This window comes from Thunnus maccoyii, chromosome 12 (assembly GCF_910596095.1).
Source record: "Thunnus maccoyii chromosome 12, fThuMac1.1, whole genome shotgun sequence".
In the NCBI taxonomy this organism is placed as follows: Eukaryota; Metazoa; Chordata; class Actinopteri; order Scombriformes; family Scombridae; genus Thunnus; species Thunnus maccoyii.
Genome location: NC_056544.1, coordinates 18,999,362 through 19,018,123, shown reverse-complemented (window position 1 = coordinate 19,018,123; position 18,762 = coordinate 18,999,362). Strand labels below are relative to the sequence as shown.

Below are 18,762 nucleotides of genomic sequence, written 5' to 3'. Positions count from 1 at the left end.
CACACACAAACACACACCCATCTGAAGTACAGCACCAGTCAAAAGTTTGGACACACCTTCTCATTCACTTGAATGAGAAAGTGCTTCCGTATTTTTGACTGGTACTGTAAATCATCAAATACTCTGGCTATTTGTTATATATTTGTTATATATCATACAGCACAGTATTAAAATGTAAATATAGAAATATTCATTTAATATTTAACTGACCAAATGAATTGCACTATTATTCCTGTTCTTTCTTTTTCTCTCTCCATGCAGCCCTTCTTTTGTTTCTCCATAATTACACAGCAGTGTTAACAATAGAGGGAGAGAGGCAGGATTTAACTTGCTTAACCTCACATTCAAACTTTATCCTTCAAATCAAAACCAACACATTTTTTAAAGAAATGTGTAAAAAAAAACAATCTACTGTTTTCCATATTACAGTAAATATCAGAGAAAAAGGAGGTAGGAAGATGTTAATACTATCCATAGAGTTAAATTTGACATGAGGTCATTGTCTAAATTTTTTAACTCAGCAAGTACAGACAACTAACATTAATTAAGCCAGGATTTACTTTAAAGTGTTATCAAGCTACCAATTCACCAATTAAGTCTTTTTCTTTTTACCCGAGTCATCAACCATGGATGAAATGTTAATGAAAATTTGATAAATATCTAAACCGTTTTCACCTCATTGTTATGCTTTAACATTTGAAGGTCCATACCAATAGTTGAAATGCGGGAAAGAGCTCAGCACACTCTTAACATTAGAAAAGCTGTGGTGAAAAGACACTGCCCATCAGATATAGGAAAGGGGGATGGGGGTAAGAAATGAGGAAAACAAAAAAAAAAAAAAGACAAACATCTCTTGTGGCCTCTAAATTAGGTGCTAAAAGCCCATCTCATTAATGCTACACATCAGGCTGAATACCACATGTGACACACAGCAAGCAGTTTCAAAAGCTTCTCCTGTACCTTCCATGACTCCTCGACCAGTGGATGAACCCTAAAAATCCAAATGTAATAAATCCCAAATGTGAATGAAGGCAGTTTTTTTTTTCAAAGGTAGTCCATGTTAGATGATAAATCCTTGTGGAAAGAGTTTGTTATGATATCCAGGCAGCATGTGGAGTTTCACTGTTCTCTGGTATGTCTCAAGTCACCTTTGTCATGATACTCTATGGAAAGGACTAGGAATCCCACTCTTTCCCTCAGTACAGCAGAAGCCCTCCCTCTCTCTCTCTCTCTCTCTCTCTCTCTCTCTCACTCACATGCAAACAAACACACACACACACACACACACACTCACAGACCCCTCCCCCTAGTCCCCTATGCCCTCCTCTGTCCTGTGCCATTTGCCAAGGAGGGAGGGAATCCACCGGGGGCTCATTCATCTTGGCCCTGCTGACCCCCTGTGGTGACAGATGCTCTTGGAGGCCTGCAGAGCTGTGGGGGGGGGAAACAAAGAGAAAGGTCTGCATCTCCCCGCTGCCACACAGCCACGGCACTCTGCCACGCGTGACCCCCAGCACGCCAAAACATGGGCACTGTGTCAAGTTTTCATTTTTCGAAAAAAGGGGAGAAGGTGGGGTGCGGGGGGGTGTCTGTTAATCAAACTTTTGCTCTCACGCTCTAGCTCAGTTCGGTCCCTCGTTGCCACACCCGACTTTTATTGGGGCCAATTCAGAGACAGGAGACTCTGTCACCAGCAAAATGGGGACAAGAATGTCAGGTCAGCTTGAGCATTTTGTCCTTGTAGCCTTGCCCGGGATTGACCCCACACTGGGCTTTTACTCCCGCTATAAATACCAGGGGCTCATCTGGTCAAAATAAATAAACAGAAATGCACCACAAATCAACAGGCGCTGGCAGATGTTGGGGATTTTAAGTCATTATAGCCTAGCGATCACCAGGCTATACCTTATCATGATATTACCAAGCGGAGAGGGAACAGATTTTTCAGGAAATAACCAAAGAGACTCAAGACTGATGACACTGCAAAACAAATGAAGTTAGATATGTGGAACCTCACTGCATCTGAAGGGAATGTCACATTTACTTCACATTCCCTCAAATGTGAGAAATAATAGACTCATAGACTAAACTCTGCCACTCCATTACATATCATACAATCCAATATCAACAAATACTTTTTTAATCTTCAATCTTTTTCCTCCATAAACACAATCAACTGTCAGATTGCTAAGTCTAACAGTCACTCCCAGGATGTTATTTTGACTTCAACTTCATGTTTCTAATACTAATATTGCAACTGAATCATTTAATGTGGCCTTAACCATGAACTGTACAGCTCCCTTGAATTGTACAGAATTTTACAGCTCGCCTTATGGCTTCTGTGTGTGTGTTTCCCTGTCAACTAATTAATGTCAAGTAAAGAATTTGTCAAGTAAATAGTAGGTCCGACTCACATCTACTTGATGACAGGGAAGATACACTCAACATTTACCATGACACAGTTTATAGCTTTCACTTTAATTCCAATATTTCTCCTCAAAAAGTTGATTAGATTAAGAGTTAGAGCAGAAATGATAACAAAAAGGCCAATGTTTGATTTCACAAATTAGGTGTGAAAATTACACGCTTTGAGAGCATACTTTCAAAGAAGATGAAGAAGATGCATACTTAAAATACAAAATAATAATGACGATAAATGTTTGAAATAAGTGGCGGCATCAGTTGTTACAACTGTTGTATTAATTAAAGACTCTCATTATCAACACCTCACTTTACTGGCCCAGGTTTCTTGCTTCGCTGAGCCGTGTGACTGATGTTCCAGTTCATTACCACAGACACAGTCAACAGTTGTTTTAATCAAGTCGTGTGCAGCTCTTCTCACCTCCTCTCCAATGGTTATATTAGGGCAAAGTCAGTGTGAGGGACAGCTGTAAACCATGACATGAGCCAATCAGGGCCTCCATTAGTCCTCACTGCGCTTTCATGCGCTCATTTCTCTCAATCAGCCACATTTGTCTAAACATTGGGCTTGAGTTTGACTGTGAAATTTGTCTGGCTATTGCGGATTTAGACCACACATGGTAAATGTCAGTGAGTATCAAGCGGAGCCTTAGATTACATTTGACATTTTTAAGTGATGACTATCTTTGGCTATCAGGTGTAAGAAAAGTGAAATCCCTACAAATGATCCATCTGCGGCGATACCGATGTAGCCACAAGTTCAACTGGTGGAAAAGAGCTGTCAATGTGATTTATGTCTAAGCCCCTGACTTTGACATGGCCGGTCTTAAATAGCCCATTTAGGATGGAGATAATGAGTAAACCCAGCATTTTCTTTGTCCTGAAAAGACACTGTGCAAAAAAACAAAGGAGTGTGGATTGAATGCTTGCCCGCCCCCGAACCCATCCTTCACCATTGCATTGAGCTCCTGCTAAAGTCCCTGACAAAGGGGAAGTATCTTTACCACCGCCACCTGAGGAAAGACGAGTCATGTGACCAGCTGGGGGGTTCTGGGAGATCATGGGCTTGGGGGCTCTTAAATTCGGAGGGGGTAGGGAAGAGGGGTTCTTCCTCTTCAGGATTCCCAGTGGAGTGCTGCTGCTTTGTCTTAGCTGACTCAGCAGCTGCCCAACACATGACGGTTGTATGGAGCAGCTTGGATTGAGCTAAAGGCGAATCATCTACCTAAACTTGTTATTGCAGATGCTCTGACATTAATGAAATAACCTAATATACTAATCTACCAAACCTGGCACATCAGGATGGCAGCTGTGATTACACAATGTAGCAAGTCGAGGCTCTGAGACTGTAGGAAAAATGAAGGTCCTCTGCTGATGAGGTTCAACTGACAAATCGAGAGATGAGAAATGAGTATCAGGTGGGGAGGAAGTACAAGAAACGACTGAGGTGCTAATTAGCACGTCTGACTCTTATAATAAGAAAACAATCCTCCAGCTCAACTGTCAAAAAACAAAAAAAGAAAACGAAACAGCCACTATGTGAAAATTCCCGCAACCAGAATCCCCTTCTCTACCCGCTTCACATGGGCTACCTGACGCCAAGGGTGTGAGGACTCGCACTGTTGTTTACTATCCGGGTGGCAGTCCACAGCTCTAATTTCCTTATAAAAGCCCCACAACCTTCTTCGAAAACCCCCCTCCTCCCGCTCCTGGGGACTACCTGCTGGGCCCTGAAGTGCAAATCGGTGCTAGTGAGGATAGCAGATGAGCTAAGGTCATTCATGCCTTTCTGGTGGGCCACACAAACAAAGGCAAACATTCCAGCTGAATGCCATTGCTGAAGTCGGCAGCAACAGAGAGAAAGAGAGGGAGAAGGAGACAGAGCAGGGCTCAGTGGACATAATAGCCTGAGGGAGTGTGTGTGTGTGTGTGTGTGTGTGTGTGTTTGTGGTGTGAGTGTGCGTGCATCCATGTGTGTGTGTGTGTGTGTGTGTGTGTGTGTGTTCTAGGGGATTATCTGTGGAACTATAAAGTGGGGTGAACCAGGGTTTAAGGCCTGGTGTGACCAGAAGGAACGGGGGTAGGGTCTGAGGCATGAGGAGGGGCGGACAAAAGGAGCATTTGGGCAGATGAAGAAGTCATCATCATTAAGCCACTGGAAGTTTACTGTCCAGTTATAAAACTCATTTCAAAATTAGAGGCTAGGGGGTGCGTGTGAAAGGGCATCGGGGCTGGGAAGGCCTGCAAGGGGCTGGAGGGACTTGCTGAGGAACTGTGGAGCTAATTCATTAGGGGACAAGCAGCCTTTGTGTTAACACTAGGTTGATTGGAGTGGTGACCTTGCCACACACTCTGGCCCAGCGGATGAGTTTAAGGGCAAGGCATTTAACCTTAAACTAAATCTCAGCCACGGACAAAGGCCAGCATCGTTTAATGGCCAAGGCCTACCAAACAGATAACTGATGCAGCACAAATATAAAACAAGCCTTGTTAAAAGTTGCCTAGTCCCGGATAACACTGTAGAATCACATTAACAGTAAAATTTTAGTAAATACTATAACTAACATTCCAGCATATTACTTAAAAGATATGATTTTGATATTACAAAGTGAATACAGAGCTGAAATGATAAATTAATCGATTAATTGATTTCATTTTTTAAGGAAATTTATTGGTTCCAGCTTCTTAAATGTGAATATTTGTTGTTTCTTTGAGATAGTAAACTGAAAATCATTGTGTTTTGCATGGTTGATCGGACAAAACAAGCTGATCTCAAGCCTATTTTCTGACATTTTATAGAGAAAGTGATTCATTACTTAACTAAAAGACTCATCAATGGGTTATTTTATAATGAAAATAATAACCTGATTGTGATCATTTTAAAGTTTTAATCAGTATGGGGGCTGTCAAATTCCATTGGTTCTATCATTTTTGCAATTAGTCTTATCAAAAGCAAACAGAGATGACTAAAATTGCCTCCCAACTTCCCCAGAATTTCTAACAAAGCTGACCAAAACAGACAATTAAGCAACAGCTGGTTAAAATGTTTTGTGAATAAATGTTATTTTTATCCAGCTGTTATCATTTTTCTAAAAACTGATCTCATATTTTGTGTCCTCTAAATATGATCTTTTGTAAAGCTGGAATGTTTTAAAAACCTTTTTTTTTAAAATGCCAAATCTAGACTGATGGGCTTATTTTGGCCAAATAGCATCACGTCTCGCCAAAAATGTCAGTTCTTTGATAATGTGAGCAGCAAGCAGAGGTATCTGTTTTCCCGGCCGTTATCCCTGATAGAATAAGTGAATGAAAGTGAAGGATGAGTGACAGTTTACAATGTTGTTCATGACTGTGTAATAAAATGGAAGCCCTGTCAGTGAACCCAATCTGCATTTTACAACGCTGCCGGGTTGAACGCCAGTTCACCTAAGTCGGAACAACAGAGAGAGACACAGGACCCTAATGCATTTATGGACTTATTCAGGGAAGCCATATTGTATAAGACAACTATGAGTTCTATTTCATACTGTAAACCTGTCACTGGCAGTGGTCAAACACCGGTCAATGGTAAAGGCCAAGATGAGGGAAGGAGAAAAAAAACAAAACATGAGCAGTTGCAAGATTTTAACTTGTCAAAATTTCTAATAATTTACATCTTTATTCTAAGTCTGGAAAAATCTTCTCCTCATGAAATAAACAAATAAGCTTATTATAGACAAATAAAATCGCTTATTTGCTTATTCATCGTGTTCCCAATTCTGACTTCTATTTTATCCTCATCTGAGAGAGAAATAGTTTCTTCAGCTTCTTCTAACATCTGGCACACACCTAATGGCTCATCCCAGAGTAGATCTTTGATGATGGTTGACCAGGCCTTGTCCTGGCCATAAACTGTTGTTTAGACAGCCCTATTAATGGGGTGTAAACGGAGAGCCATGGATCACATTGAGAGGGACAACACTATCAAAACATTGGCTCTTATCAGATGACAGAACTAGCAAAAGGGTCATGTTCCGTTTCCAGGAGCTGGCCTGAGCTGCACTCTGCCCTCACCTCGACATTACGTATCGATCAAAGTGAGGTGGTGAACCAACAGTAAACACAGTAAAAGGGTTTGGTATCATTTACATTTTTTTGATTTTTCTGCCAATATGATATCTGAGCTTCAGTGCCAATACCAAAACAGTATGTGTGACAAAAGAAACTCAACTGAAGGTCAACTTACTGCCTTTTTTTTTTTCTTTTTTAGATCTTTCAGCTTCATCTAACAGCCTTCATTAGTAAATGGAAGAGGCTTGGGTGTCATCATGAGACATATGTGTGGGATGTGGGTCACATGATAAAAAAGACAATACTTTTCTCAACACTTCCCTTTAAAGATGATTTCTTTGCCTTTATTTGAGAGTCAGTGTAGCAAGACGGGGAAACAGGGAGAGGGAGGGGGGTGTGACATGAAACAGGGGTATGCTGGCTGGGAATTGAACCGTGGACGTTGTGGTTATATGGTATGCGCCCTAAACATTAGGCCATCAGGGCACCCTTCAATATACTTTCCTAATAATTCTTAGTAAGTTTATTGAAAGTAAATATTAAATCAATATTCATTTATGACTGGAAATTTCATATGTGTTGACTTGTAAGCTAACAAATTTCATTTTTTGCTGGAAAGTGTACCAATTAAACTAAATAAGCAAAACTTCTCAGTGCACCATCAGACTTTAATTTTGTCTCAACATGACGCAGATGGAAAAGAACTTTTCCTAAATAAAATATAGTTAATTAAATTACTGAAAATATATGCCAGCTTTATGTGTTTGACAGTTTTCCATACTCAAGCCATTAAGCGATAGATGTTAAAGACATATAAAAGATAAAGACATACATCGTCTTTATAAGGATCTTCACTCAACATTTTGGATGCTTTGAACCTTTTTTTGTAAATGAAGGAATATAAAAGGCCCTGATTCAAAAGACAGCCGATCTACTCAACCTTCTTCCCTGAAATGTTCACACAACTGACACACTAACTCAATTTAGCCACGCAGGAGCACTGAGCACTCATGGAGAGAACAGAAGAAGGAGGTCTGTTGTGTTTATCAGGCGTCCAGAGAGAGACCCACCTTTCACAATAGGACCTCTCCTTTCTTTTCCTCCCTGAAAAAAAGTGTCAGCCACCTTGAATCCATTTGAGTGACACCGCGACAAAGAGGCTTCTCAATGTCCTGAAGAAGGAGACTCCTCCCCTTCCCTCTAAACTTCCTTACCAGGCGATCAGCTGTATCCATCATGTCCCTCTTCCTGACCCCAGGCGGCACTGCTGCATCAGCAGCACCCCACCCCCGTTACTCCCTTGCCACATCTCCTCCATTACCCCCCACCCTCCTGATTAATAAGCACCAAGTTGCCCTCGGTGACAGGACCCACACTTAAATCCCATCACTCCTCCTTGCTGCAGCAAGAGCCACAGCATCAGCAGGACTCTTTTTGTCTTATGGCACAATGGGCGCAGAGCCATCCTTTGTTGAGGGCTTGACCCCACACACAAACCTTGCTGATGAGAAAAAGTGACAGTAAACCTATTCAGGGCCGGTATCACTTCATCCTGCACTGATGCCTCTGAGAGATGAGATATTTTACCAACCGGCAGATGTGACCGTTAGACAGGGCTGCTTCTACAATGTGGTGTACCAGACAGAAATGGTGGTTAATAAGGCACTCAGTTGCAAAGTGCTAAAAAATCTGAATAAAAAGATGAAAAAAATGTTTCAACTTCAAATGTGTTCCTTCTCTCTTTTCTGCCAGGTTCCTTGAAACTACCTACGTGGTGCAGTTAATGAGGGTCTCTGAAAGTGAATTTCAACATGTACCCACTTACTGTTATTGCACCACAACATGGGTTGTTTTTATTTAACAATGTTTGTTGTACCTTGGCAGCGCTAATTTGGCCAAAGTAGATATTTTTGTAACCGTAATTTGATGTTCTGAGGTCACTCTGCAGGGAAAATACAGTTTCTCTTTGAATAATTTTTAATCAACACCAACGTGCAAGACAGTAAACATACCCAATTTCACTTTCTCTGGCTTCACATCAGAGGCGCAACTGTACTGTTACATTCACAACAATAACACCACAGTAGGTAGGAACTAAAGTTACCCTGAGGCGAGGGAACATGAAAGAGCAACTTAAATGTTATGCCTCAACAATAATGTTAAGATTGCTGTATGTGGTAATGCAATCATTACTGTTGGATTAATAGTAATACAACTGAATTCTGCAAAAGTCCGAATTACTATGGTGAAATCATTACAACTAAAAACATTACAATGTACCAAAGTGTGTTATACGACTCAATTACACAAGATAAAGTAATTCAAACTTAAAAAACTGGGAAGATTTTTATTGTTAAGTCCACAGAAAGGGGATAAAAACAGCAAAAACACAGCCCCAAACAAGTGTAGCCAAATGTAGAGAGAGAGAGATTCTTTGTAGGCAAATATGCGCTCAAGTTCTTTGAATTTTTCTTATTAAAGCGAGGATCATAGATTCTGACAGTTTGCCGCAGTCAGGCCAAGCTTTAATGCTGCTTGGCATAGATTCTCTGGAGATGAACTGGAAGGATAAACGCTGTTCTTCCAAAAGATATTCCCTCATTTGGTGTTTTTAGATGATGGTGGTGGAGAGTGCTGACTAACACGTCACTCCAAAATCTTCTTGTGATATTCAAGTGGGTTGAGATCAGGTGCTTATTAAGGTCGTAGCATATGATTAACATCATCTTCATACTCATCAAACTATTCAATACAGCCTCAAGCCCTGTATGGTGACATTTGCATTCTGCACTCTTACTCAATTTTTTGATTTAATTCAACACATGCATATATATCCTTTTAGGAAAAGGTATGATAGTATGTATATGTATGGTCTGACAATTATTTTCTCAACTAGTCAATTAAATGTTTAAAAAACAGTGAAAAAAAGGGCATTCAGAATTTCTCAGAGGCCACATATTACTTGTTTTTGTCTGAGTAACAGTCTAAAATGTTGAGATATTCTGTTACCCATCATATATGATAAGGAAAAAACAGCAAATCTGATTATTTGAGCAGCTGGAACCATTAAATATTTGTCATTTTTGCTTGAAAAATGACTGAAAATTAATCGATTATCAAAACGGCTGCTGATTAATTTTCTGACGATCGACTAATCAATGAATCCACTAATTGTTGCAGCTCTATATGAATGCAAATGAAAGACTGCATGGCTTTTGCATGAACCACATGTGGTCAAGCTTCTTACAAAGCTCACTTACAAACAGCTCTCTGTTGTCTTCTTGGCAATGCTTTAAATTGACAGCTTACAAATGCCCAGCTAGTCTCACAACTGGTAGGTATGGTTTCATTGAATTAGTCCAATGGAAAATGCTAATGTGTGTTTTAATGCTATTGATTTTAGCAGCAAGTCAGTACGCAGATCTACTTAAGAAAATCCATAAGGAATTCTTCATATTCTACAGTATGCTTTTCTGTGTATTTTCTTTTTTTTGCCAGATTTTCCTTCTGTTTGTGCTTGAGTTGCAATTGCACAAGTTCACACAGAGAGAATGAAAAGAGAGAGTGAGGGAGAGATAGAAAGAGAATGACCTCCCCCTGCCAACAGAGGAACGTTGAGTCCTCGCAGCAGAGGACTGGGTCTTGGTCACCGTAGCCTTGGACAATCTGTGACAGCCTATAGAAAAGCCTTCTGCTAAAGACAGCCCTCTCCCCCACAAACCCTGGCAGCATCAACACACAGTGACCTTGTGTTTCAATATGAAGAGGGAGGGAGAGCGAGGGAGAAAGTGAATGTCCTGTTTGGGATAGAGTTTGTTTATCTACTGTATGTATGTTTGTGTTTGTGGGCAGGCTTTTTTTTAAATTTTTTTTTATAGTAAAATCAATTTGCTTTTGCTTCCGTTTTTTTTAGTCTCACTTACCTTCATTTAACACAAAAAAGAAGAAACTTAAATCACCACACAACTAAAAAGGAGCAGGAAAGAAAGGCAAGGGTATAAAAAGGGTAAATATTTGGTTATTTGTTGCACAAATGCATATTTCCTCCCACATACTATCCCACCACAGTTGGAATATGTTCAATAACAGAGCAATTCAGAAAATATTAAGTGGGTCTGTTGCAGCTGCAGATTACAAGCGCAGTGAAAATGAAATAATAAATTCTGAGGATGATCAGTGTGTCTAACTGTCACGATAATCAAGAGATGGAAACCTGATGCTGTGATAAATGATTCAAATGTTTATCTTTGGGGAAAAAAAGGACACACAAAGGCCAAAATGGAATTCAACCTAAAAACTATTAACTTTCCTTCAGATTATTGTACTACGATCCAGCCAATTACACAGCACACATTGTACTCTTCAAAAAGAACACGTAAGATGCAAGCAGTAATGTCTTGCTGCAGGTACTGTTCCAAAGGGTTGGCATCTGTGCACGGAGGGGGGGGGGAGAAATACAGCGGAACACCATGTAAGAACATACTGTTCCATAACAGCACTGTGCGAGACGGGATTCTCAGCTGGATGCTCTCCAGGTTTCAATGGCAGGAATGAGGATATTATTACTAAGTGCTCTCCACAGAGCCGCACGTACACTTTGCTCTTCGCGAGCTTGCATTGGTATAATGGAGCCCACAAAAATCCAAGAGATTGATCTAAAAAAAGGAGGAACACTGTGCAGACACGAGATAAGCACTGCATACCATAATCCTGCTGTGATGCAATGCGAGATACAAGGACTCGGGTGTCAGGGTTATTAACCTTATTTGTTTATTGCTGCTGCTGCTAATTCGAGAGTTCAACTCAGGGAACAAAAGTCTGAAATTGCTCCTTCACCTTGACAAGCCATCACTCCCCCATGAACGCACACACACACACATGCACACACCTGCACTTAATGGCAACCCTGCAACTTTGCCGTGGATGCGCTTCCTGACGGTCGACTTGGGTGCATGTCCAATAAAGTTCAATTCATTTCTGTCAGTGAGGTATTTCAACTTTGATCTAGATGTGGGAGTGCAGAGAAAAAGAGGGCAATGGAGGTATAAATCTGGAGGTTTTAACTTTTTGGTGCTTAATTTAGCTTTTTATTTAGATGCCTTTGCAAAATACTTTGAAAACAGCTGTATGAATAGGAATAAGTGTATAAATATACAATATTACAGAGATAGAGGGCTTAAAGGTTGGAGTTTGTTGAGTCAGTTGGTTGATCAACCTGGATGTGGTGACAGATAAGAACCAGTCATGCATGTCTTAATCTGAGATAACTAACAGGACAACAGGAAGTGCCATCTACCACAGAGAAAGACAGACAGACACACACACACACACACAATTAGCATCCGAAGCCTCCCTTTCGACAAAGAGCAGGATGTTCAGGCCAGTCTTTTTTGGCTGTACTCCTACGTATTGCATGTTCTACCTTCCTGACTGTAAGTTCCTTTCATTCATCATTACGTAAAAGCCACATTCTAGGGCTGTGAGAAAGAAAGGCACATTTTAGTTGTGAGTAGAAGTTTGTCCACACAACCTTTCAGTTTCCCCTTCACTGCTGAGCAGGCCGTAAACACCCTGGCGTGAAGGAGACTCACACCCAACAGCACAAATTCATGGTCAGACTTACAGGAATGAATGTTATTCACCCAGAATGAAGTCAAATAGTAAATGAACTGCTAGATAGTGTGTTCATGTTTCTCAATGTGGCTTGAACCTGTAAAACATGTCAGCTGATATAATGCAGCGAGAACAAAAATGAAAGGGTCTGTGGTGACAATACTGTATGTCTTAGCTACTGTAGATTCCTAGATAAAAAAAATAAAAGTGTTCATTCTCAGGTTTAGAGTGTGCTCTTGATTGAATATGCTAATGTTTGCTCAATGAAATGTACATTACAACTGCATGCACTATATATATATACCGATTAAGCTATTTGGTCTATAAAAAAAATTAGTTGAGAATATTCCTCACAAGCTTCAACAGTCCAGAATTCCCAAATATTCACTTTAATATCAGTGAATTTTTAGAATTTTTAAAATAACTTAGATGATTTTTCTAATGTTAAATTGTTGTCAATTAATTTTCTTTAAAGACTAATTTAATAATTAACTAATCATTTCAGCTTTCAAGAAAAAATAAAATACTAATGATGAAAATGAAAAATAAACAAATAAGTAAATCATTAAAATGTAAAAAAAATAAATAAAATAATTGCCCTGTTTCCTGCAAGTGAAACTAAGATATAACAGCTGATGGTAGAGGGCTCTGAGGAGGAGGCCCCACCCCCACCAGAGGGATCAATGCACATAAATGGAAGAGGTCACAGACCTTTGACATCTCTTTTCAGCCGGGGGAGGGGCACAGGCCTTTGTGAGATTGGCTTTAATGATCCAATTGTCGACTGTGTCATACACCTTCATACAGTACATACATTTAGTCTCGCATTTCGCTGAATCCTGTGCACACTCCCTTCTGTTCCTTCACTCGAACCGACCAGCCGCGATCCTGAGGTTTGCCTTGTTTCTCACTTGCTGCCTGCATCCAGCTGCCTTGTTTCATTCTTCATCACTCCCACATCTGTTTTAACCTCTTCTCCCATCTCTTCCCCTCCTCAGCCTCCCTTACTCCTTCCAAGACCTTATCTGTGCTTTCCCTCCCTCTTCTTTCATGCTGCATTTTTGAACAGAGGTTTGGTCACTTAAAAGGCCAAGGCAGGAGAAGATGACCACCTTAGACGTTTTGACACATTTTGTTCCTTGGATATAATATGGACAAAATAGCAAGAAGCAAGACATTCAATATATCTAATAATTGTCAGAGGGTGGATGAATGAAGATCACAGCAGGAAATTCAAACTAAAAGAAGCTCAATTAACCGATGGAAAAAGAAAACATGCATTGCTGACGTTGGCATTATATTCTGTGAATATTTCTCTCTTTTGTTAACACACAGTGTTCCTGGCATTCTTGACCCTCCGTAAAAAAGATGAGATAAAAGTTTACGAGCATCCATGCGCAACACATTTAACTCTGCAGATGACATGCTTTTATTTCTGATGTTTTTTTGCAAATAGACATTGAACAGTTTGACTGATATACAGTACAAAGATGTTTCTGTCTAATTACATCTATTCTCTTTGAATTCTGAGCAGCCTGCATAAGGTCACTGAATGCTTTTGACTCACATTAGACTCCTGAAGCGATAAAGTTGTCATGCAAAAACAAACATCTAAATCATAAAATATCTTGCTAAGTACTAACGTGCATCCATGATTTCCATGTTGTTTTTATAAACTTTAGCTTAGTAATTAGCTATGATCAGATCATGGTGTATCATCAGTATTAATGACACAATAATCTCCATGTCAACATAAACATGGGGAAAACTTTAAAAGTGGGGTGACTGCTGCCTCAGTAGTTTGATCAATGATGATTATTTTGAGGACCACCTGTTTTCTCTGTCCGGCCACATCACGGCCAAAAAAGTGTGAAACAATAGCACTGATCCCTCTAGTTGAGATATTGTCCCTTGTACCATCTGTACTCTGGATCAGAAAAGCCCATCACTAAGAAGTACCTCTGAAAGGATCAAGAGAAGCATCTGCCCGGCTTGTGATCTAATGCAAATGATCTGTGAGGGTGTTCCGTGTAAAAGATTTTGCCTCATAGATCAATATATACAATAATATGTTCCTAGAGCTGGCTGAGACTATAGAAGAAACTGAAAGCTGTGTTACTGACTGGATTGGTAATCAATCGCTATGTATGCCTTTTTGTTATGACACATCCAAGTGATCCATCACACACTCGTTTGTCATAACAGAGAGCAATAAACAGAGAACGTGTTGAATAAAATGTTGGCTGTCAAACAAACATATTCTATTTTTTCCCCTGCAAGATAAACGGATACACCAAGGGCAAAATGAGCAGACACAAGGCATAAACAGCAAAAAGAGAGTCCTCACGTGCTCAAAATAATAGCTGGAGAAAAATGAGAGAAAATAAATCAATCTGTTACCCTGGTGACAATTGCCCCATCTACAAATGGATGTGAAATAGTCATCTAGCCACAGCTTGGTCTGGCTTTTCAAGTGAGAAATGTCATGTTGCATTTTTTTGGGAAGCCCTCTGCTTCACAGCAGGTCTTCTTCACTATAAAACAACTCTGAATGAGAACTTGGGCAAAAAATAGAGAGGAGCCATTATCATAACAAGATAAAAGGTTTACAAAATAGTATTTTCAGCATGATGAAAAGGTGTGTTATTATTTTAGATGGGGCATATTTTGAGGGTGGACAGAAATGTGTTATAACTATAATTTACTTGTTTTGTAGTTTGGTATATCCAATCTTGGTTCATCTGAGTTGCTAAATCTGTAATTTAAAAGGAGAAAACCTGCTTGTGTTTATTGCTTATCAAGGAGCTACAGTGACATATGGTTTTTAGGTTTTGGCTACATATTAATGATCAGGCTTTCTTTTTTCACCACTATATGGAACTCACTTACTCTATTTCCAGGGCCAATTAGAAAAATAAAAAGTTAAGATGCCACAATCACACGAGGACAATGCCCGACGCCAAACGTGACCGGCTCAAGAGCTTTTACAAAGCGGCACAGGAAAGAAGATGTCTCCTTCAAGGCTAAAGAGAGAAACCTGTCCGGGTGCAGGAGTGGTGTCACGGGGGTCTTACTTATCTCCTCCCAGATTAAGTCCCAATTGTTCGCAGGGAACAAAGGCAACCAGTGAGGAAACCAGCCCCCCAAGGGCCAGATGGTCAGCGTTCAGAGCCTCCTGACCCCTCCAGCCCTTGCCCTCTCTTGACAGGGCTGCGCGTGCTCTAGGCGAGAGAGGCCACCCAACAAATTCACAACCCGCACGGCTCGTACAGAGCGTGTACTCACATGATACTGTACACATACTTGTAGTCTACCTGTCTGACTTCAAAGGATGTTTCTCTGTGGTAGATATTTATTTTTTTATAGGATATAGAGTTGCAGAAGACTACCATGATGATCAGAAATCATGAATCAGGCTTTTAAGCAATATTTCTAATTATGCAGATATTCTAAGATCTAAGATTTTAAAGCGTGAGAAGTGAATTTGTTAGGTGCCTGGATTAGAAATTGCTCCATAAATGCTGCTTTCGTTAAAAGTGACTATGTTTGAGAGAATGATGCAGCACAGCAGTAAACAAGGCCTCTCTGTATCTGCTAAAATGAACATTCTCTGCTGTAGTTTGTGGGATCTTGTAATATGCATGTAATTGTCATTAGCTCTACTGACATTCTGAAAGTACAAAACGGGGGTTGGAGAGACATGAGGAATGCAACCTTTGGGACTCGAAACATGAGGAATGGCAGATTAGATGTAGTCAAGACAGACTGGTTTGCCTGTAATTACAATGACAAACCACCGACTACATCTCCCAGGTCACTCTTATCTGATGTGAGTTTATCTAAGCTGCTGATACCTGTTTTCAACCCTGAGCCTTAGGCAACTGTAACAGTATTCAACAGACAAACATGTAAATTTGTAGCCCTGGTTCCAGATATACTTGACATGACTTTGTTAACAATGATTAATCAGCAGGAGGGTGAAATAAAACTCCACAGTCGAGATTAACCTTGTGTTAACTGCACTTATTGAAGCAGGACAGACTCATCTATGATTCTTTCATTACTCATGAGATAAATTAATTGACCAGTGATATATATCAATAATAAATCAAGTTTCTTTGACTTGCTTTTCTGCTTCAGGTTTTAAAAAGGCAAAGTTCCACACTGACACTCATATGACACTGCAAAATAGATTTATTAAAAGACTAATTGGCTATTAGATGTAGGACGTTTACGCACGCATTTGCGACAGAGCATCACTGACAGCCACCACATTAGGTAAAGCGTTATTATCTGCGCTAATGTAATGCAGCCTGTACATTAAAATCAGCGTTAACTCCGAAAGATGCATTCATTATATCCGAGCATTCACACGGGCTTACCGACTGAGTTTGCATGGCTATTAATTAATTGATTATCGCCTCACGTCATTGCCAACTTTAACGACCCCTTCTTATAAAAACGGGTACACTTTTTCCACCAGCGGTTTAGATTTCCGGGCAAATGTAGTGATGAACCAAACTTTAATCATCTGTTTGAGCGTTGTTGACGGAGCGTCACCAGGCAGCAGTGAAGTGACCCGGGGAGCGTTAACCTAACCAAACTAATCCCGTTCATGATCACTACCGTGCCTTCGTATAAGCATGTGATATTTAACAGGTGTGTGGACGTGAGGATACAGAAACACAAAGTCCCAATGCGTGCCTACCTTTTTTTTCCACACGGAGATGTGTGTTACAGGGTCATGTCCATGCAGAATCGGGTCTGTGGGTTAAATTCGCGTCCCCGGCTGCAGCAACACCGACGCCGCCGCTCTGCTCCGCTCTGCTCTGCCACAGCCGCTCTGCGCACAGTGACGGAGCCGCCGAGTGACGTCAGGAAATTACTGTACGTACCGTTTGGTTCACTTGAACGGAAGAAGTTCAGTTCAGCTTGTTGCTCTAGCGGGGAAGCTGAAAACACAAAGGAAGACACAAGAAAGTAATCCGTCAGAAACGTAACCAGGTGACGAACTAATTCACAGTTTAGATGAACCAAAATTAAGTTCAGCTGCACAGTAACTAGCAGTATCGCAGTAACTAATAGTAAATAAACAACCTGCAAACATGCAAACAATTGCAAAATGAATAATTCCACTGTTGATACGTTATACATTCATACATACATTCATAAATACATAGCCTTCATGCATGCATTCATACATACATAGATCAGACTCATCTTTATGGGCCAAGTATGTTTATACATACAAGGAATTTGACTCCAGTTTAGTGACTTACACAAAATAACAACACAACAATCTTCAGAAATATACACAAGGAATGACTATATACAGGTGAAATCGTTTATGTGGACTGTAAATTGGATACAAAGATACATACATGTATACTGTATAGCTATAACAAAATTACTATTATTTTCATTTTAGATACAGGCCTATGTAAGGTAGCCTGTTTCTCCAACTATGGGTTTCAGGTTCAAATATCTCCCTCTGTTGGCGGAAATGCATTGAATTCAAGAGGCTTCATATAGGTTGAGCAGGTCGCACAAACCCATGATCATTGCAATCTTTACAAAAAGTAAAGTACATCCTCCGCCCATATAAACTGATATACAAATTAATTGACAGCCGGTATCCGGGGAGCATGTTGTGACAGCAGGTTCAGTAAACCCTGTAAAAGTCAAGATCATGGGTCTTATTCAAGTTTCAGGACACGAGTGACTTTTCAACATGAATTGTAGAACATCGCCCTCTGTTGGGGGACATGCTGAATAAACAGCAGAACAGAGCAGGATCCTTGCTTTCAAAGGGAAAAAAGGAACAAAAGTGATTATTTAAAGTTTGACTAACATGACTCTTACATGAATACACACCGTTTATTAGTAATTAATTTTCTGTCTTCCCTTTTCCCCTTTCTTTTATTAGTCTCAGACAAACAGACAGACATGTAGACAGACATTAGATAGATAGATAGATAGATAGATATAAAACATTCTTTACTTAATCTTTAAAGAAAATCAGAATAGAATAGAAAAGTTAATTGTATATAGAAAGTTTATCATATATAGAAAAGATGATTCTGTATAACATAGGACAGAATAGATTAAGATATTTGATTAAGGCCCAGAACCTGATCTTATTGACTATGGTAACCTATAGATTAATGGAGTAGCTGAGTAATTTCCATTACCAAATAGCAAGGCTGCCACTGCCCCGGGGCTCCATCAGGGGCCCCACAGGCCCCAGGTATCTATGTATGTATCCACCTACTGGCAACAGGAAGTTATAGGCCCTATACTTTAACAAACTACTCCTACCAGGTTAACCAGATCCACCTGAAATGTGGTCAGCAAAGTTGTAAGATCTTGATGATGCAAAGTGGTGAAGCTTTTGAGTTTTCATCAAACGCTGTTGCCATAGTGATGCTTTATTCACCATGAAACAGGAAGCTGTTTTTGATGTGCAAGGTGTGCTCGAAAACTCTTAAAACTTGGAGCACACATCAGAACCCATGAACATTGCAAGAATATACAGCGATTGAGTTCATGCATGTTTAGTGGGCTCCATAGCGTCCTCTAATGTGTGGAGGGCTGTAGTTGGGATAAAGTTGCCCCGATATTTCTGTATTTTACGTGAACTTTTTCGAACCCCTCCTAGAAGGTTTATTGGATTCATTT

General features: G+C 40.1%; 1 protein-coding gene across 6 annotated transcripts in view; it reads right to left on the bottom strand.

The window, feature by feature from the left end:
* Positions 1–16,936, bottom strand: part of greb1l (GREB1 like retinoic acid receptor coactivator) — a 42,385-nt gene extending 25,449 nt beyond the window's left edge. For 4 of the 6 annotated variants that reach the window (XM_042429353.1, XM_042429357.1, XM_042429356.1 and 1 more), the window contains exon 1: positions 16,793–16,936. The gene's annotated coding sequence lies outside the window, so the exon portion shown is untranslated. Of the gene's footprint in view, positions 1–960; positions 1,140–11,359; positions 11,380–16,792 lie in introns of those variants that run through there. The other 2 variants (XM_042429355.1, XM_042429354.1) reach the window with 2 other exon arrangements.
* Positions 16,937–18,762: the final 1,826 nt, after the last annotated feature.